Here is a 20,439-nt window from a genome sequence, read left to right on the forward strand (position 1 = left end):
ACGCTACAGCCGTTGGACTACCAGCAAGCGAAGTCACCGCAGAGATGAGGATGGATGCTGCTGAAGTCGAGGACGCCGCCAAAGGGGCGGGTGACCAGGAGAGCGCCAACAATGCGGAGGCGATAACAAAAACAGAGGGAGGTACGGAAGAAGTACTTGCTACTCCCCAAAAGAAAGACGAGCCATCAGGTCCTCCTGAAGAACTGGAGAAAGGCAGTGAAAAGTGCCTTGTATCCGATGATACCGCGTACGTGGCAGAAAGTGGTGACCCGGCCCCAGACAGCGACGCTATGGATGTGAGCGGCAACACTCCCTTCAAAAGGCCGCTAGACGCCACCGACGGCAAAGCAACTCCGAAGAATCACGCCGACGGGCCGCCTGCAAAGTCAACCATGTTAAGAAGGAGCAGCTTCAAGCCCTGTCCAAACATCTCTCGGGACAGGAAGGAGGGCGACAAGCCACCACCGACTACGGACCATGCCAGACCGCCGGACGGTCCCGGGGGCGTCTAGCCGCTGGCTAGACGTTGCGGTGAGCACGGTGCTCCGGGCCTTTCTCTCTTTCCCGTAGTATAGCAATGGCAACCAACCCGACGCTTAGCATGGGCACGCTAAACGTGAGAGGTTTGGCCGCCAAGCGTAAACAAAGCCAAGTGTACCGGATGATGGTGGACCAAGACCTCGATGTTCTAGCCGTGCAGGAGACAAAAGTCGAAGGGGAGGAGGAGACCCGGGGCATGGTGCTAAGGTTTACGCCTTCGTATTACGCGGTAGTGAGCCATGCCAAAGGAGCGTCAGCAGGTGTTATTTTATTTATTAAGAAGCTGCCCGGGCTATTCATCGAAAATTATTTTTCGTGCCCTTCTGGCAGACTAGTGTACTGCGACTTTGCTGTTGGTGATGATTCTTGGCGGGTGATATGTATATATGCACCCAATATATGCGATGAACGCAAGAAGTTTTTTTCAGCGTTAAAGGCGCAGATATGCGCGCATCGAAAGGTCATTATTATGGGAGATTTTAATTGTGTACTCAGTGATCGAGATAGAACAGGCAAGAGAACAAATGATAAAAGCTGTCATGTCCTCACTGAACTATTAGCCGAGTGTGACTTGGACGACGTGGCTGATTGCCTAGTCGGAACACGCCAGGTTCAATACACGCACTTCCAAGGCAATAGTCACGCTCGTCTTGACAGGATATACGTGACACTAGACGTTATACCCATATGTCGAAGCTACGATGTCATACCTGTTTCATTCACCGACCACTGTTTGGTCAAGACATGCGTTGGACGCAAAGGAAAAGGCAACACTTTCACGTGGGAAATGTGGAAAATGAATTCGAAATTGCTAAAGGACGAGTCTTTTCGAAGCAATGTACAGGAACATTTGAAGGATGTAGAAAACAACAAAGTGGCGCAAATCGCTGAAAAATGGGAAATTTTTAAACAACGAATTAAGTTAACCGCTATCGACCGTTCCTGTAAAATAAAGTATGAAGAAAGAGCTAAAGAGAAAGAACTAAGGGCAGTGTTGGAAAAATTAACCGCCTTAGAGTGCAGCCAGCCAGGCGCATACAAAGACGATTTACGCAGCATCAAAGCGAAATTGGAGCTATGCGATGAAGAGCGATATCGAGGAGCGATTATACGCGCAAGGGCAGAGGCACTGACAGCAGATGAGACGCCAACTAAACGCGCGCTTGGTCTGGAGAAAACGCATGCGCGGCGCAATCACATAGATATAATTGAAGTAGATAGAAACGAAATAACCGACGGTGAGGACATAGCACAAGCGTTTTTCGAGCACTTCGAAGAACTTTTTGCATCGAGAACTGTTGACGTAGACGCCTTTAGAGCTGCGTTTTTGGTGCGTATGCCGCAACTCAGCGACGAGACGAAGAACAGGCTCGAGGCACCGATATCAACTCATGAAGTTGAAAAAGCAATTGAAGATTTAAAAGCTGGAAGATCACCCGGTCCGGATGGCCTTTGTGCCGCTTTTTATAAACAGTTTAAATCAGAACTATCGCCTCTACTCGCTGACGTGTTTAACAAAGCGTATGAAGTAAACGCATTGCCACATTCTTTCGCGCAAGCGCACACTGTACTTATCCCTAAGACTGACCAGCCGGCGAAACTGAAATATGTAACGTCGTACAGACCAATATCACTTACCAACAGTGATTACAAATTATTCATGAAAATAATCGCAGACAGGTTACAAACAGTAATGGAAACCATAGTAGGCCGGCACCAAACCTGCGGAATCAAAGGACGAAGCATTAACACGAACGTACACATAATGAGATCGATTTTGGAATGTTGTGACGCCTTAAGGGCACGAGTTGCGATTCTTCAACTTGATTTGGAGAAAGCTTTTGACTGTGTGTCTCACAGTATTTTATATGCCATTCTTAAGCATATAAATGTCGGGTCCATAATTACTGACGGGGTGGCCATGGCGTACCGGAACGGCACTACTAAGCTTATAATTAACAAGACTTTGGGGGCCCCCATCAGCATTCAACGTTCCGTGCGCCAAGGCTGCCCAGCCAGCCCACTTTTGTTCTGTATTTATTTAGAGAGTTTGTGTTTGGCAGTCATTAAGAACAAATGTATTCATGGGTTTACGATGCAAGCGTCAGAAGTCAAACTCCTGGCCTATGCTGACGACGTAGCCGTGTGTTGCAAAGACAAGGAGAGCATTTTACAGACGATAAATGTTGTGAAAAACTTCAGTGAAATCACTGGTAGTAGAGTAAACTGGAGCAAGTGCCTCGGTATTTGGCATGGAGAATGGCCTGAGGCTCCTGCTATATTTGCGAATGTCAAGTGGTCAACAACGCCAGTAAGGTACTTAGGCGCACCACTCGAAGCTTACAAGCAGAGTGACGAATACTGGCAGGGCCAGCTTAAAAGTGCTAAAGAGAAGGCTGAGGCGTGGAAAGCCAAATACCTTTCAGTATTTGCCAGGGCTACTGTATGCAACTTGTTTTTCGTCGCTAAGCTATGGTATGTCATGCAATTCATTTTCTGTAACAGGGCCAATGTGCAAAAATTCCACAGAGTCTTTGCCGTGTTTGTGTGGGGTTCCGGATGGGAGAGATGTTGCCGCAACAATTTGTTCAGACGGGTGAAAGATGGAGGATTAGGGCTGGCCCACCTGTTTGTCAGGCAACTAGTAGGACGTTTTATTTTCTTTCGGAACAACGATGATCCTTTTTTGCAAACAGTCTGTAGAGTGACTCGCGCACTTGTTGCCAGAGTTGATTGTATGCTCCCAAGGTGTGCCGGCGGCAGTGTTTGGTTTTTACAGGGAAATTGTATTCAGTGTTCGTTTCCTTGCTGTACGTTATTCGAAAGAATATTTGTTTAATGTCTCAAGGAAAAAGCTGCGCAACGATATAATGGACAGCCTTTTTCCCCCGCCTCTGTACAGAGCCATATACAGTCGAGGCCCAGGCCAGAATGTTTTTAAACGCGTCAAACGAATGCAGGTACCGCCAGGTATGAAAAGTTTCTTTTTCAAACTACACACAGGTACACTTTCAGTTGCAACGTTCCTAGAAGAAAGAGGCTTTTACATGCCATGGGACTCACAATGTATAATTTGCAAACAACCTGAAACCATAGATCATGTTTTTTTACACTGCTGGGAAGGAGTATACTTATGGGATGTTTTACAGCGCACAATAAAGAAAGAATTTCCTCTTGACCCACATCGCATCAGATTTTTGCCGATAGACGACGATGACGGAACACCTTTTGATCAGATTATGCTGACTGGCCTCTACTGTATATGGCGCTCCCGCATGGCAGGCTTCTATTGCGATCCCGATAGAAGACCAGCCCGTGTGTATTTCCGAGAACAAATAAGACGTTTTCTTGATGTGGTTGCAACACAAGAGTGTCCCCCACCTTGGATGGCCAGGATGGAACCCCTGGCCAATCTTAAGGAATTCTGAACAAAGCCTGTTACAGTATGACAGGCTGCTTGTGCTTATTATTTATACTTAACGGATGTGAAGTCCATCTGTGTGTGTACATATGTTAGTTATGTTGGTATTACTATGTACCGCTGCTTACCGGTAATAAAGAAAAAAAAAGGCTCGTTGGTCTAGGGGTATGATTCTCGCTTTGGGTGCGAGAGGTCCCGGGTTCAAATCCCGGACGAGCCCGTTTTTTTTACCTTCACTAGGCATGCGAATAAATATTTAAAAAACGATGATCATTATCCTCTTATTTGATGATGTTCCCTTTCTCTTCTCAGCACAGACGCGACCAAAGATGCGCACTTCTTTTTCTTCGTTTCTCAAGCGAGCCAAGATGTTGCGATACTGTAAACGTGCCGCGAATGTAGGATGACCTCGGCTCGTTGGTCTAGGGGTATGATTCTCGCTTTGGGTGCGAGAGGTCCCGGGTTCAAATCCCGGACGAGCCCGTTTTTTTTACCTTCACTAGGCATGCGAATAAATATTTAAAAAACGATGATCATTATCCTCTTATTTGATGATGTTCCCTTTCTCTTCTCAGCACAAACGCGACCAAAGATGCGCACTTCTTTTTCTTCGTTTCTCAAGCGAGCCAAGATGTTGCGATACTGTAAACGTGCCGCGAATGTAGGATGACCTCGGCTCGTTGGTCTAGGGGTATGATTCTCGCTTTGGGTGCGAGAGGTCCCGGGTTCAAATCCCGGACGAGCCCGTTTTTTTTACCTTCACTAGGCATGCGAATAAATGTTTAAAAAACGATGATCATTATCCTCTTATTTGATGATGTTCCCTTTCTCTTCTCAGCACAGACGCGACCAAAGATGCGCACTTCTTTTTCTTCGTTTCTCAAGCGAGCCAAGATGTTGCGATACTGTAAACGTGCCGCGAATGTAGGAAGACCTCGGCTCGTTGGTCTGGAGATTCTGCTTCCGGCCACCGAGCGTGACGGACGTACGATGACGGGCTCCGTAGGAGCGGCTTCAGCGGCCCAGAGCGGCCGCGGTAACAGGAGTGTCGTTGCGGACAACGAGTACCAAGTTGTTTTGCCGAGTTTGCCAACAGGGCGTTTTGTTGTGAACACAGTTTTTTTACATTGTGATATCAGGGCCCGCCCATACCGGGTGGAAGATTTCCGCGATGCGCTCGCCCCGTTATCGCTCCTGCCGGAAGTGGTGGCTCTCGGGGCCTACCGTATGAGCCATGTTTGGGCCGTGACCTTCAAAGACAACGAAGCTGTGAAGAAGATCGTCAATGTTGGTGAGCTACAGGTCAAGAAGGGCCGATGCCTCGTCATTGACCCCGCCAACCAGGACGTACGCTTAAAAGTGCATTGGCTGCTGCACACCGTTCCCGACGAGGACGTGCGTCTTGCCTTCGCGCCGTTTGGAAAGGTCACGGACGTCGCCCGCGGCCGGTGGCGGGTGCATGGCGTGGCAGACAAGAACTCTACTACAAGACTGGTTACGCTGAAGTTGAAGCCGGGCGTAATGCTTGACGACCTGCCCGCACCAGGTGAGCGTCTCCGGTGAGCTGGCTCTCGTGGTTGTGCCGGGCAGGGCCCCTCTCTGCCTACGCTGCCGCGGAACCGGCCATATTCGTCGCGACTGCCGCATACCGCGGTGTGGTGCGTGCCGACGCTTCGGTCACGAAGAGAGTCAGTGCGAGCGGACGTACGCTAGCGTGACCAGGACCCGTGAGCAACGACGACAACTCCGCCCTACTCATGGACGAGGCGGATATGGAAGACACATCGACCACGGACTAAGGAAGCAGCTGGCGAGGTTGCAGAGTCGGTAGGCACGACCTCAGAAACAGGGGCAACATGTCGATGAAGCCGTCGCCACTGAACAGCAAGAGCAAGTGGAGGGCACTGTAGCCATGCCGAACCGTGAGGAAGAGAGCCCACCTGACCCGGGAACGGCCTCCACCCCCCCTGAACATGAAGACATGGACACCCATACCGGGCTTGCCAACTTGCAGGCGGGGAAACGTCCGCGCGACCAGACCAATAGCCTGGCTACGTTGCAGGACAGCAGCGGCGGAGACGAGCCACCGCCCAAAGCGCCAGGTATGAGGAGACCAACCTTGAAGCTGCGGCCGAACATTACGGCCGATCCACGGCAGGCGGGTAAACCGCCTCCGTAGTTCTGTACTGTGGTTTGCTTGAGGCGGGTTGGGGGGTTCGTGAGTGCAATGGCCGTCACCCTGAGCGCTATTCTCTTGGATATGTGTCAGGATCGAGGGCCCGAGTTGCATGTCAGTGTTGTTTTCGAGAGGTCGGGTTGTGTTCCCTTTTGTGGCACTCAACGCGGTTATCGGCGCGTCATTATCAACACTCGTCCCTGCGTAACTGTGACGGGCACCATTCTGCCGTGTAGTCATGGCAGCTAATATCGAAGGAGCGCTACGTGTAGCCACGTTAAATGTACGAGGGCTCGGTGCAAGAAGGCGGCAATGTCAGCTAAGTCGCCTACTCTTAGATAATGACTTGCATCTTGTGGGAATCCAAGAAACGAAAATAGAGAGCCAAGAGCTAACCGACAGAATGGTGTCCAATTTTCGTGCGCACTTTGACGTGTGTGTTTCTCACGCTGTTGGTGGATCAGGTGGTTGCGCTGTATTCATTCGAAGAAACTTTGGCATTTGTGTGCAGTCAGTGTTTTCGTGTGAAAGTGGGCGCCTTTTAGTGGCTGATTTTTGTTTTTGCGATAAGGAATTCCGTGTCATTTGTGTCTACGCACCGAATATTCAAACAGACCGGCGATCCTTCTTTGAGCGTCTTGAAGAGTACGTAAACTGTGACAAGGTGGTAATACTGTTGGGCGATTTTAACTGTGTATGCACTGCTGACGATCGCGCAAAATGTTCACACGTTCGCGATAGGAGTGCTGAATTGCTAAATGCAGTGGTGCACGATTACGACTTGGAAGATATCGGTAGTGTCTTTGCCAGTGGTACTCACCCACAGTTTACTCACTTCCAGCGTGATAGCCACGCTCGGCTAGATAGATTATATGTGTCAGCCGAATTGGTGCCCTTGTGTAGTGAATATGATGTGCAACCCATTGCATATAGCGATCACTGCTTGGTAACTGCCACCTTTGGGAAAAGACAGATCAAACACACCTTTAACTGGGACCTCTGGAAGTTGAACGCGCAGTTGCTGGATGACGATGCTTTCGTTGATGCTGTTGCGAAGGAACTAGAAAGCCTGATTTCAGTCGAATTAGCAAGCTTCGCCATTAAATGGGAAGAATTTAAACAGAAAGTAAAAACAATGGCTATTGAAAGAAGCAGTGTCCTTCGGCATAACCTGAAACAGGCAGAAACGAACCTTCGCCAGCAACTGCAATTTTTCATCAGCATGGAAAGTGTCCAGCCTGGTGTGTATGTTAACGAAATAAAGGAAGTGAAAGCCGAACTCGAAAGGATAGACTCTGAGAAATACAAAGCCGCCGTTGTGCGATCAAGGTCTGAGAAGCTGTGGGCGGGAGAAGCGCCAACAAAACGAGCTCTCTCAGACGAGAAAAGGTACGCATGTCGGAAGGAAATCCGCCAGCTAGCTAAAGGCAATGACATCACGTCCGACAAAAACGACATCAAACAAGGGATCGTCGATCACTTCAAAGCCTTCTTAGGTCAACCACGCGAACCTAAAGATGGCTACCAGACGGAATTCCTTTCATTGATGCCAAAGCTCGATGAAGAAGTTAAGGCACGGCTAGAACATCCCATTACCCTGAGTGAGATAGAGTGCGCAATAGACGAGTTGGCGCCCGGTAAAGCACCTGGACCTGATGGCTTAGGGGCTACTTTCTATAAAACGTTTAAGTCAGCGCTGGCTCATGTCCTCCATCTAGTTATCAGCGAAGCGTATGACCGAAAAAGATTGCCCTTGTCTTTCACAACCTCGCATATCGTGCTAATCCCGAAGAGTGATGACGAAAAGAAGCAGTTGTTGCCAGGCTCATATCGCCCGATAACTCTAGCCAACGTTGACTACAAAATATTCACGAAAGTTTTAGCGAAACGACTGCAAAGTGTCATCAAAACATTGGTAGGGCCTCACCAGACTTGTGGCATTAAAGGCCGCAGTATTACAACAAATGTACACGTGGTTCGAAGTGTGCTAGAGTGTTGCGACGCGATTGGCGATTACGTCGCGATGATGCAGATAGATTTGGCAAAAGCCTTCGACCTCGTCTCGCACAAGGCTCTACTATGCATACTTGAACATACGAACGTTGGCAGTGTCATAACGGAAGGCGTAACGATGGCGTACAAAGACTGCTCAACGCGAATCATTGTTGATGGGGAGCTCACCGATAGCTTTCGTGTGCTCTCGTCGGTGCGTCAAGGATGCCCGCTTTCGCCCCTTCTGTTTGCTGCTTATCTCGAGCCACTCTGTTTGGCCATTAAAAACAACGACCGCATAGCAGGCTATCGACTACAGGCAGCACACGTTAAAATACTGGCGTATGCAGACGACATCGCGATTCTCTGTACAAATAAAGCCAGCATTAAAGAGGCAACTACTGTAGTCGAAAAATTTTGCGTTTCAGCTGGAGCCCAGATAAATTGGGATAAAAGTTATGGCTTCTGGCATGGGAGTTGGAAAGACACGCCGGAGACCTTTTCTCGATTGAATTGGTCAAAGTTGCCTACACAGTACCTGGGGGTGCCTCTCGGAAGTTACCGTGAGGCCGAACCTTACTGGCTCGACCAAGCTTCGAGAGCAAAGGAAAAGGCTGACGGTTGGAGAGGAAAGCAATTGTCAATGTTTTCTAGAGCCACTGTTTGCAACCTCTTTTTAATTTCTAAGATATGGTATGTTATGAATGTGTTGTGTGCTGCGCGGGTAAGCGTACAAAAAATTCACCGCATTTTCGCTACTTTCATTTGGGCCTCTACCTGGGAGAGGACGAGTCGAACAAACTTGTTTCTCCCGGTCAAGAAAGGTGGGCTTGGTCTGGTTCACTTGTTTTTGCGACAAATTGTGTCACGCTTTGTGTTTCTGCGGGATCAAAATGATCTCTTTCTTCGAACAATAGTACAAGTACGGCTGGGCAGACTTCTTCCGGGATTCGTTGTTTCGTCGGCTCAGAACATGCCGGGAACTGTGAAAGGATACCTGCGTGAAGTGGTGATGTCATATAGGATGTTAAATGTGCGTTTCTCACAGCAGTATCTGTCCACCGTTACAAAGAAAAAATTGTACAGAGATCTTGTGGACACGATGCTCCCCATACCTTTGTACCGCTCGCCACACCGTGGAGGCCCCGGACAGGACGTGCTAAAAAGAGTGAAGAAAATGCCAGTACGGCCATCAACTAAGTCCTTCTTCTTCCAATTACATTCAAACACACTTCCCGTTAAGACCTGGCTTCATAGCAAGGGTATTTTCATCCCCTGGAACACCAACTGCTTTTTATGTAAAAAACCAGAAACAATAGAACATGTTTTCCTAGATTGCTGGGACCCGATCTTTCACTGGGACGTTCTGCAGAGAACGCTGAAGAAGCAGTTGCCCCTGGACCCGTATGGGATACGCTTTTTGCCTATAGATACCTCAGAGCAAGTACCGTACGACCTTATTATGGTCCTGGGCCTCCACGCTATGTGGAAAACTCGCATGCAATTTGAACATGCAGACTTGGTTGTTATACCGGTACGAGAACATTTCATTGAGAGTGTTGTTTACGTGAGAGACGCTTACAAATCACTGCTGATCCACCACAATGGATGTATGTACTCGATGAACTGGTGTCACTGAAAAGATTTTAGTGCTGTGTTGGCCAAAGTGTGGCTGGCAAGTTTTATCATTTGTAACCCTTGATTTTGTACGTCGACGACGGCAATAAAGAAAAAAAAAGGCTCGTTGGTCTAGGGGTATGATTCTCGCTTTGGGTGCGAGAGGTCCCGTGTTCAAATCCCGGACGAGCCCGTTTTTTTTACCTTCACTAGGCATGCGAATAAATGTTTAAAAAACGATGATCATTATCCTCTTATTTGATGATGTTCCCTTTCTCTTCTCAGCACAAACGCGACCAAAGATGCGCACTTCTTTTTCTTCGTTTCTCAAGCGAGCCAAGATGTGGCGATACTGTAAACGTGCCGCGAATGTAGGATGACCTCGGCTCGTTGGTCTAGGGGTATGATTCTCGCTTTGGGTGCGAGAGGTCCCGGGTTCAAATCCCGGAAGAGCCCGTTTTTTTTACCTTCACTAGGCATGCGAATAAATGTTTAAAAAACGATGATCATTATCCTCTTATTTGATGATGTTCCCTTTCTCTTCTCAGCACAAACGCGACCAAAGATGCGCACTTCTTTTTCTTCGTTTCTCAAGCGAGCCAAGATGTTGCGATACTGTAAACGTGCCGCGAATGTAGGATGACCTCGGCTCGTTGGTCTATGGGTATGATTCTCGCTTTGGGTGCGAGAGGTCCCGGGTTCAAATCCCGGACGAGCCCGTTTTTTTTTACCTTCACTAGGCATGCGAATAAATGTTTAAAAAACGATGATCATTATCCTCTTATTTGATGATGTTCCCTTTCTCTTCTCAGCACAAACGCGACCAAAGATGCGCACTTCTTTTTCTTCGTTTCTCAAGCGAGCCAAGATGTTGCGATACTGTAAACGTGCCGCGAATGTAGGATGACCTCGGCTCGTTGGTCTATGGGTATGATTCTCGCTTTGGGTGCGAGAGGTCCCGGGTTCAAATCCCGGACGAGCCCGTTTTTTTTACCTTCACTAGGCATGCGAATAAATGTTTAAAAAACGATGATCATTATCCTCTTATTTGATGATGTTCCCTTTCTCTTCTCAGCACAAACGCGACCAAAGATGCGCACTTCTTTTTCTTCGTTTCTCAAGCGAGCCAAGATGTTGCGATACTGTAAACGTGCCGCGAATGTAGGATGACCTCGGCTCGTTGGTCTATGGGTATGATTCTCGCTTTGGGTGCGAGAGGTCCCGGGTTCAAATCCCGGACGAGCCCGTTTTTTTTACCTTCACTAGGCATGCGAATAAATGTTTAAAAAACGATGATCATTATCCTCTTATTTGATGATGTTCCCTTTCTCTTCTCAGCACAAACGCGACCAAAGATGCGCACTTCTTTTTCTTCGTTTCTCAAGCGAGCCAAGATGTTGCGATACTGTAAACGTGCCGCGAATGTAGGATGACCTCGGCTCGTTGGTCTATGGGTATGATTCTCGCTTTGGGTGCGAGAGGTCCCGGGTTCAAATCCCGGACGAGCCCGTTTTTTTTACCTTCACTAGGCATGCGAATAAATGTTTAAAAAACGATGATCATTATCCTCTTATTTGATGATGTTCCCTTTCTCTTCTCAGCACAAACGCGACCAAAGATGCGCACTTCTTTTTCTTCGTTTCTCAAGCGAGCCAAGATGTGGCGATACTGTAAACGTGCCGCGAATGTAGGATGACCTCGGCTCGTTGGTCTAGGGGTATGATTCTCGCTTTGGGTGCGAGAGGTCCCGGGTTCAAATCCCGGACGAGCCCGTTTTTTTTACCTTCACTAGGCATGCGAATAAATGTTTAAAAAACGATGATCATTATCCTCTTATTTGATGATGTTCCCTTTCTCTTCTCAGCACAAACGCGACCAAAGATGCGCACTTCTTTTTCTTCGTTTCTCAAGCGAGCCAAGATGTTGCGATACTGTAAACGTGCCGCGAATGTAGGATGACCTCGGCTCGTTGGTCTAGGGGTATGATTCTCGCTTTGGGTGCGAGAGGTCCCGGGTTCAAATCCCGGACGAGCCCGTTTTTTTTACCTTCACTAGGCATGCGAATAAATGTTTAAAAAACGATGATCATTATCCTCTTATTTGATGATGTTCCCTTTCTCTTCTCAGCACAAACGCGACCAAAGATGCGCACTTCTTTTTCTTCGTTTCTCAAGCGAGCCAAGATGTGGCGATACTGTAAACGTGCCGCGAGTGTCGTATGACCTCGGCTCGTTGGTCTAGGGGGATTCCATTTCCGGCTTTCGAGCGATACGGTCACGGAATGTCGCGCTTCGTCGGAGCGGTATCAGCGGCCCCAGCGGGTCGCGGGAACAGGTTTTTTGCTGCTTCTGAAGATTACCAAGTTATTCTGCCGAACCTGCCAACAGGAAAAATTGTGCTAAACACAGTGTTTATGCATGCTGATGTTACTGCTAGACCCTACAGAGTGGAAGACTTCAGGGACACATTGCTTCATCTTGGTGTGCTGGCCGACGTTATCACGTTAGGGGCGTACCAGATGAACCACGTCTGGGCTATCAACCTCAAGGACGCTGCCGCTACGGAGAAACTACTTGCTGCGAAGGACGTGAAGGTTAAAGAACACAAGTGCCTGATAGTGGACCCTAATGACCGAGGTATTCGCTTCAAGATTCACTGCCTGCTCCACGGTGTTGCTGACGAGGATGTGCGTGCCGCGCTATCGCCGTACGGGAAGGTGGTCGACGTGTCAAAGGAAAAGTGGCGTGCGCAAGGCGTTCTCGACAAGGGCTCTACGACCCGTACGGTTACCTTGAAGTTGGGGCCGGGTTTCAAGATCGATGACATACCGCACCAAATCAAGGTGGCCGGTGAACCTGCGCTAATTGTTGTACCAGGCAGGGCCCCACTTTGCCTCCGTTGCAAATCTAGTGGGCATATACGCAGAGACTGCCAGGTGCCACGTTGTGCGCTTTGCCGACGGTACGGCAATGAGGATTCCCAATGTGCAAAAAGCTACGCAAGTGCTGCAGGATCCTTGAGGGGTGATGACACGTCAGAGCACCTCATGGACGAAGCTGATGCCGAAGAAACGGCGGGAGGTCAAACCTCAAGCGTCGAGGCGTCTTCTGGGCCGACTACGGTAGACGGGGCAGACAACAGCAAGCCTTCTGAAGAAGAGTTCCCACCCCTCTCCCAAGGTACGGATGTCAAAGCTGAGCCTAACAAGAACACCGAGGACGCTACCGAAGACGCCGAGGCGGACAAGTCCGCGTGTATGGACGTCACGGAAGCACCAAGCTCTGGTGGGGCAGCAAAGCGGGCTCACGAGGATACCAACGAGACAACGGCGAACACCGACGGCGAAGGGCAACCACCAACCAAGGCGGCTATCGTTCGGCGGCCCACACTGAGACCTCGACCGAACGTGGCCACCGGTAAAAGTGTGGCGGCAACGCCGCCTACAGCGCCAACGTAGCGTAAGATCTGCCATGGCACGACGCCCTGGCATGCGGCTTTTTGCTGAGAGAACCACCACGATTCCCAGCCTTTCTTCATAGTCACTATGGCTTCTATTCCTAAGTCACTACGTATCGCGACGATTAACGTCCGAGGGCTTGCGTCTAAACGAAAACAGAGTCAGCTGTACCGATTGGTGACCGAGTTTGACCTCGACATTGTGGCGATACAGGAAACTAAAGTTGATGGTGAAGTAGAGACTGGGAACATGGTTCGACGTTTTACGTTGTCTTATGACGCTGTGGTTAGCCATGCTGTAGGGACGTCTGCAGGTTGTTGCCTTCTTTTGCGCCAGAGCTTGGGCTTATCAATACAAGCGACATTAAGTTGTGACTCAGGGAGGCTCATCATCTGCGATTGTCTTTTTGCCGCTATGGAGTGGCGTATGATTTGTGTGTATGCACCTAACAATGCGGAAGAGAGGCGAACCTTTTTCGAGCGTGTTAATCAATACTGTGACTGCCAGAAACTTGTCATTATTGCCGGTGATTTCAACTGTGTGCTTTCTGCAGCAGATAAAACTAGCAGACGAGATTTTAATGACATACGCACTGTTATTCTTAGAGAAATTGTGAATGAAGGTGATACGGAAGATGTAGGGCAATGTTTGGAAGGTACGCGAACCGTCCAATTTACTCATTTTCAAGGATCGAGTCATGCCCGATTGGATAGAATATATGCGTCTTTGGATATTATACCTTTGTGTAAGCAGTATCATGTTACGCCAGTCTCCTTTAGTGATCACTGCTTAGTTTATTTTACTATAGCAAGTCGAGAAGACTCAAGGAATAATTTTAATTGGCAGTTATGGAAACTGAATTGTAAGCTGATGAATGACGATGTCTTTGTGAAGCAAGTAACTGATTTATTTAAAAAACTCAAGGAAAACAACAAAATTCCTTGGGGAGAAAGATGGGAATTATTAAAGAATCAGGTTAAAATAGAAGCACTGGAACGTTCAAGTGCAGTAGCTAGAGAAGCAAGGTTTCAAGAAAAAACACTACGCACGAACCTTCAACTGCTACTTAATCAAGAATCGCTCAGACCGGGTGACTTTATGGACGATATACGAGTGGTGAAGCGCAAGCTGGAGCTTATCGATACCTAACGGTACCGTGGTGCCTTAATACGCGCAAGAGCTGAAAGGCTGATAATGGTGCATCCAGACGAAGGACCGAATCCGGATTTTTAGCGGACGCGGACGACTATGCCACGGACCGTCCGGCTGCAGGCGCATCCACACGGCGGACGAAGGCCTAGCAGACGACAGCGCCACCGAGCCGGATTACTCTCGACCGCAGCCTCTGCGCTGGCTAGCAGCAGACTGATTTGAGAGTTTCTTCCTACAAAATGGCGTTCTTTATTCTATGAAATGGCGGCCAGCAAAAAGCGACGTTTGGCCGCGATGGCTGTTGTTCTGTTCGAGATTGACGAGGACTTTGATTTGTTTCCACGAAAACGGCGTTGTTGGCGGAAAGACTGAATGGGAAGGAAATAATAGGGGGTCTAACACCTGCTCTACGAAGAGCTCCTGAAGAGTGACCTCGACGAATACCGGAGGCTGCTTCGTGTAAGCAGGGAGAAGTTTCTGCAACTGCTGTCGCGCGTGGGGCCCCGCATACGAAGAGAGGATACCGTTATGCGCCGTTCTATATCAGCGGAAACCACGGTGTAAGAAATATACTCTTACACCGTGCTGCAGGTCACACTGCGGTACCTTGCTTCAGGTAAGTATCACACGTTTCCAAGTTATTACAGAGATCGCCGTAGTAAATGTATAGGTTGAAAACTGAGCTTGGTGCTGATCGAAGGCCGCTACACAAGTGTCTTTAAGTGCGTTCGTGTGGTAGTGTACAAGCTCAATCGCGCCCGAAATATTCAATGCAGATCCAGAGGGTTCACGTGGAAGGGGTATCATGAGTGCGCACAAGTTTTGTATGGCCGTGCTGTCGGCACCGACTTTCTGCATAAACATGCATGAGATAATATTGATCTGTTTATACTTAACTACACCACTGAGTGTGATCGGTTTTCGCTGATACTCTATTCATTTACTGCTTTGAAACAACCAGATATCAGATGTATTTGTACACGTCCTACTTTTTTGTAGTCTGCTAGCGAGCAGTTGACTGAGATTTTTTTTTTTTTCTTTGCAGGAGAGTCACTATTCCCTGATTGTGACGGTGTCCGTATAATCTGCACGGCTGAGGTCCCACAAAGTGGGAAACTCTTCCGCGATTTGGTTGAAATAAAAGGCGGCATCATCGCACAAATTCATTGTTCATAGAAGTGAACGAAACCAGGAGCTATGAAGCACTGAAACCAGGCGCCAGCAAACAAAGTACTGATGCTGACTGCAATGCGGCTGTCCTCGAGCAAGAGAGACGTGTACTGGTTGCCAGACACTGCGTGTTTAAAAGTTAAAGCTGCGGCTTTACCCCGCCAGAATCCGGATGTGAAAAACGGCTTGGCGTTATCCGTCCGCGCGGCTCCCGGACGAGGCGCGGACGAGGCAAATCGCTGATGTGAGGTCACGTGACGCGCCGTCCGGCCCTGCAAATACGGATTCGGTCCTTCGTCTGGATGCACCATAAGTGGAGAATCGCCGACGAAAAGAGCGTTGGGGGCTGAAAAGTGGCTTGCGCGAAGGCAGCAAATAGTAGAAATTGAACGTGCAGGTGTGATCACTAGGGATACTGACGAAATTGTTAGAACGTTTTCGGAGTACTATCGTGCGTTGTTTGCTCGCAGCGTAGTTGATGTCGACCGTTTCAAACGTGAGTTTGTTTCCTTGATGACACGGTTGGACGATGTGACAAGAGAAGCTTTGGAGCAGCCCATCACAAATGAAGAGGTGGATTTTGCGATAGAAAACATGAACTTAGGGAAATCGCCGGGTCCAGACGGCCTTGGTGCAGCGTTTTATAAAACATTTATGAGAACAGTCTCTCCAATTCTAACGCGTATTTATAACGAAGCTTACGAGCTTAAGTCGCTACCTCCATCTTTTGTTACTGCGCATACGATTCTTATACCTAAATCTGATGATACAGTAAAATTACGAAATGTAACTGCCTATCGACCCATCAGCTTGACAAACAGTGATTATAAAATCTTCATGAAAGTGTTAGCTAAGAGATGACAAACTGTTATCTCGGAAATTGTAGGGAAGCATCAGACATGCGGCATTAAAGGGCGCTCCATCACTACGAACACTCACGTGGCACGTTCTATTCTGGAATGTTGTGATGTTACGGGTGCTGGAGTAGCCATGCTACAGATAGACTTCGAGAAAGCGTTTGATAGGGTTCCCCATGACGCTCTCTTGTGTGTACTAGACCATGTAAATGTAGGCCATGTTATTAGAGAAGGCGTCGCGATGGCGTACAGCTCGTGCACGACGCAGTTAATAGTGAATAAAGTGGTTGGTGAGCGCATACCAGTGCTACAATCTCTGCGCCAGGGGTGCCCAATATCAGCATTGCTGTTTTGTTTGTACATCGAATCCTTTTGTCTACATGTTATTGCAAGCGAGCATATACGTGGGTTCAAACTGCAACAGGTAGAAGTGAGGTTGCTGGCCTATGCCGACGACATTGCCGCTTTTTGTACGGATTATGACAGTGTTCTGCATGTTATTAAAACTGTGGAAAGTTTTTGTCTTTCTAGTGGAAGCAGCGTGAACTGGGGAAAGTCTCTGGGGTTTTGGCACGGCTATTGGCCGTCTAAGCCAGACACTTTCGCGAATTTAAGATTCGTGACCACTCCTGTTAAATATTTGGGAGTGCCCTTAGAAAATTATCAGGACAGCGAACCTTACTGGCACAACGAAATTGGCAACTTACGCGAGAAAACCAATAACTGGAATGGCTGGAATCTGTCAGTCTTTGCAAGAGCGACAGTATGCACCTTCTTTTTTATAAGTAAGTTGTGGTATGTAATGCGAGTGATACACTGTTCAAGAATGAATGTCCAGAAACTTCACAGAATATTTGCAGTGTTCGTTTGGGGCTCCTCATGGGAGCGAACAAGCAGAACCAATTTGTTTAGACGAGTCCGTGATGGCGGGTTGGCGTTAGGCCATTTGTATATACGTCAAATAGTTAATCGGTTTATGTTCTTCAGAGACGTAAAATATCCCTTCCTTCGAACATTGTGCCAGGTTCGGTTGGGTAATGCCCTACCAGATCTTGTTGTCTCAATGGATCGCATCCACGGATTCATTCGGGGTTATTTCAAAGAGGTTGTTATGTCCAACCGTTTTTTGTGTGTGCGGTTTTCTACAAACTACTTAAGTGATGTGGGTCGGAAAAAGTTATACAGAGACCTGTGTGATGTGGTGCCGCTATACAGATCTTTGTACAGTACCTCAAGAGGAAAGGATGTGCTTAAGCGTGTCAAGAAAATGATGGTACCTCCAGGAGTTAAAACATTTTTCTTTCGTTTACACACCGGGACACTGACCGTCAAGACATGGATGGCAGAAAGGGGACTTTTTGTGCACTGGGTAGTACACTGCCAAATATGTAAGCGAGACGAAACTATTGACCATGTGTTTTTAGAGTGTTGGGACACGGTATTCCTGTGGGACATTCTACAGATGACCCTTAAGAAATATTTTCCGCTGCACCTTCAAGGAATCCGATTCTTGGCTATCGATAACGAAGATGGAGTACCTTATGATTTAATTATGCTCATTGTATTGCACAGTGTCTGGAGATGTCGCATGGCCGTCCGAAATGCAGATGTTGACGCCAGAGCAGCTCGCCAATACTTCAAAGAAAGCATTCACAGATATGTAGAAGAACAGAAAGCACGAATACCTGTGCCACACTGGCTGCCTTGTGTAGAATTGCTTTTGAATATGAAATTTATTTAGAATTACTTTCTCTAAGACAGGAGAATCCTTTTAGCATTTGACTATTTTTATGTATTTCGGTCCTGTATTTCTTGTAACTGGCAATAAAGAAAAAAAAAGCTCGTTGGTCTAGGGGTTTGATTCTCGCTTAGGGTGCGAGAGGTCCCGGGTTCAAATCCCGGACGAGCCCGTTAGTTTTTTTATACCATCAGTCGGCATACGAATAAATATAAAAAAACGATGATCATTATCCTCTTATTTCATGATGTTCCCTTTCTCTTCTCAGCACAGACGCGACCAAAGATGCCCACTTCTTTTTCTTCGTTTCTCGAGCGAGTCAAGATGTTGCGATACTGTAAACGTGCCACGAATGTTGAGTGACCTCGGTTCGTTGGTCTAGGGGTATGATTCTCGCTTTGGGTGCGAGAGGTCCCGGGTTCAAATCCCGGACGAGCCCGTTAGTTTTTCTACCTTCAGTAGGCATGCGAATAAATATTTAAAAAACGATGATCATTATCCTCTTATTTGATGATGTTCTCGTTCTCTTCTCAGCACAGACGCGACCAAAGATGCGCACTTCTTTTTCTTCGTTTCTCAAGCGAGACCAGATGTTGCGATACTGTAAACGTGCCGCGAATGCAGGATGACCTCGGCTCGTTGGTCTAGGGGTATGATTCTCGCTTTGGGTGCGAGAGGTCCCGGGTTCAAATCCCGGACGAGCCCTTTTTTTTTATACCATCAGTCGGCATACGAATAAATATAAAAAAACGATGATCATTATTCTCTTTGTTCATTAAATTCCTTTTCTCTTGTCAGCACAGTCGCGACCAAAGATGCCCACTTCTATTTTTTCGTTTCTCGAGCGAGTCAAGATATTGCGATGCTGTAAACGTGCCACGAATGTCGAGTGACCTCGGCTCGTTGGTCTAGAAAGCCTTGCGCTCGTTCACCTTGTTAGGCGCATACATTTCATTTTCCGACCATAGCTTAGTCATTTTCGCAGTTGGCCGGAAAAAGTCGACTGGTTTTAACCGGGATTTGTGGAAATTAAATCATAAGCTCCTTGAAGATGAATCATTTTTGATCGGCGTTAATGATAGACTTCGCAGATGGTTCGAGACACAACACAAAAGTTTTGCAGAAACCTGGGAGCATTTCAAACAAGAAGTTAAAATGTTAGCTATAGAAAGGTCCGGTGCCATGCGCCGAGAGGAAAAGAAGAAAGTATTAGAAATGCAAACAAATCTAAATTTTTATTTATGTGTCGAAAATAAGGTACACGAAGGAGATACGAGAAATTAAATTTCAGTTAGCACTAGTCGAAGTTGAAAGATACAAAGGAGCAGTAATACGCGCACGCGCGGGAAAGTTATGGTGCGGCGAACAGCCGACGAAGTGTTCACTCGGTGACGAACGAGCTTATGCCACGCGGAATGGGATAACAGCCGTAACACACGCCAGTGTGGTTGTACGAGACAAAGAAACAATACGGCAGGCTTTGTATGAGCATTACTACGAACTGCTAGGGCATGAGCGTATTCCGGAGGAAGGAATTCACAGTGAATTCCTTCCAGTATTACCACGTCTTGAGAGTGAAGTAACGGAAAGGCTTGAAGAATCAATCACCGTAGAACAAATAAAATGGGCGATAGACGCGCTAAGCTCCGGAAGAACGCCAGGGCCAGACGGTCTCAGCGCCGCTTTCTACCAAGCCTTTAAGCAGGACATGGCCATAGCCTTACATCAAGTAATTACGGAAGCGTATGAGAACTGTGTGCTACCCCCTTCTTTTCGTCAAAGTCACATGGTGTTGATACCAAAGTCCGACGACCCTCACGCATTGCTGTCGGTACGGGCGTCCCGCCCGATAAGTCTCACAAATACAGATTATAAAATATACACCAAGGTTCTTGCACGGAGACTCCAAAATGTCATACAACGATTAGTAGGTTCACACGAGACTTGTGGCATAAGAGGACGATCTATTGTCACCAACATACATGTAGCGAGAACAATATTGGAAGTTGTGATGCTTTCGCAGAAAAGGTGGCACTTTTGCAACTTGACCTTGAGAAAGCGTTCGACAGAGCGTCACACGAAACCCTTTTTCTCTTCTTGGAGCATGTCAACTTAGGTTCTGTTGTTTTGCAAGGCATTAAAATGTGTTATGCTGGATTATCTACAAAACTAACAGTTAACAAACAGCCAACGGCTATGATAGAAGTTAAGTCTGCTCTGCGCCAAGGATGTGCCTTATCGTCTTTGCTTTTTGCATTATACATTGAACCATTTTGCTAAAGGTTATTAGTAGTGCTGTCATAAGAGGATTTTCAATGG

At 47.6% G+C, this 20,439-nt stretch overlaps 14 non-coding genes across 14 annotated transcripts; all 14 read left to right on the forward strand.

The window, feature by feature from the left end:
• The first annotated feature begins 4,109 nt into the window (after positions 1-4,109).
• On the forward strand, positions 4,110-4,181 carry Trnap-ugg (transfer RNA proline (anticodon UGG)). The gene has a single exon. It is a non-coding gene; the product is annotated as a tRNA-Pro (tRNA).
• Positions 4,182-4,372: 191 nt separating this feature from the next.
• Positions 4,373-4,444, forward strand: Trnap-ugg (transfer RNA proline (anticodon UGG)). The gene has a single exon. It is a non-coding gene; the product is annotated as a tRNA-Pro (tRNA).
• A 191-nt stretch (positions 4,445-4,635) lies between these two features.
• Positions 4,636-4,707, forward strand: Trnap-ugg (transfer RNA proline (anticodon UGG)). Its single transcript has one exon. It is a non-coding gene; the product is annotated as a tRNA-Pro (tRNA).
• Positions 4,708-9,867: 5,160 nt separating this feature from the next.
• Trnap-ugg (transfer RNA proline (anticodon UGG)) lies at positions 9,868-9,939 on the forward strand. The gene has a single exon. It is a non-coding gene; the product is annotated as a tRNA-Pro (tRNA).
• Positions 9,940-10,130: 191 nt separating this feature from the next.
• Trnap-ugg (transfer RNA proline (anticodon UGG)) lies at positions 10,131-10,202 on the forward strand. The gene has a single exon. It is a non-coding gene; the product is annotated as a tRNA-Pro (tRNA).
• Positions 10,203-10,393: 191 nt separating this feature from the next.
• Positions 10,394-10,465, forward strand: Trnap-ugg (transfer RNA proline (anticodon UGG)). Its single transcript has one exon. It is a non-coding gene; the product is annotated as a tRNA-Pro (tRNA).
• Positions 10,466-10,657: 192 nt separating this feature from the next.
• Trnap-ugg (transfer RNA proline (anticodon UGG)) lies at positions 10,658-10,729 on the forward strand. The gene has a single exon. It is a non-coding gene; the product is annotated as a tRNA-Pro (tRNA).
• Positions 10,730-10,920: 191 nt separating this feature from the next.
• On the forward strand, positions 10,921-10,992 carry Trnap-ugg (transfer RNA proline (anticodon UGG)). The gene has a single exon. It is a non-coding gene; the product is annotated as a tRNA-Pro (tRNA).
• A 191-nt stretch (positions 10,993-11,183) lies between these two features.
• Positions 11,184-11,255, forward strand: Trnap-ugg (transfer RNA proline (anticodon UGG)). Its single transcript has one exon. It is a non-coding gene; the product is annotated as a tRNA-Pro (tRNA).
• Positions 11,256-11,446: 191 nt separating this feature from the next.
• Positions 11,447-11,518, forward strand: Trnap-ugg (transfer RNA proline (anticodon UGG)). The gene has a single exon. It is a non-coding gene; the product is annotated as a tRNA-Pro (tRNA).
• A 191-nt stretch (positions 11,519-11,709) lies between these two features.
• Positions 11,710-11,781, forward strand: Trnap-ugg (transfer RNA proline (anticodon UGG)). Its single transcript has one exon. It is a non-coding gene; the product is annotated as a tRNA-Pro (tRNA).
• Positions 11,782-18,220: 6,439 nt separating this feature from the next.
• Trnap-agg (transfer RNA proline (anticodon AGG)) lies at positions 18,221-18,292 on the forward strand. Its single transcript has one exon. It is a non-coding gene; the product is annotated as a tRNA-Pro (tRNA).
• A 195-nt stretch (positions 18,293-18,487) lies between these two features.
• On the forward strand, positions 18,488-18,559 carry Trnap-ugg (transfer RNA proline (anticodon UGG)). Its single transcript has one exon. It is a non-coding gene; the product is annotated as a tRNA-Pro (tRNA).
• Positions 18,560-18,753: 194 nt separating this feature from the next.
• Positions 18,754-18,825, forward strand: Trnap-ugg (transfer RNA proline (anticodon UGG)). The gene has a single exon. It is a non-coding gene; the product is annotated as a tRNA-Pro (tRNA).
• Positions 18,826-20,439: the final 1,614 nt, after the last annotated feature.

The sequence above is a fragment of the Dermacentor silvarum genome, chromosome 1 (genome assembly GCF_013339745.2).
Source record: "Dermacentor silvarum isolate Dsil-2018 chromosome 1, BIME_Dsil_1.4, whole genome shotgun sequence".
Lineage (NCBI taxonomy): Eukaryota > Metazoa > Arthropoda > Arachnida > Ixodida > Ixodidae > Dermacentor > Dermacentor silvarum.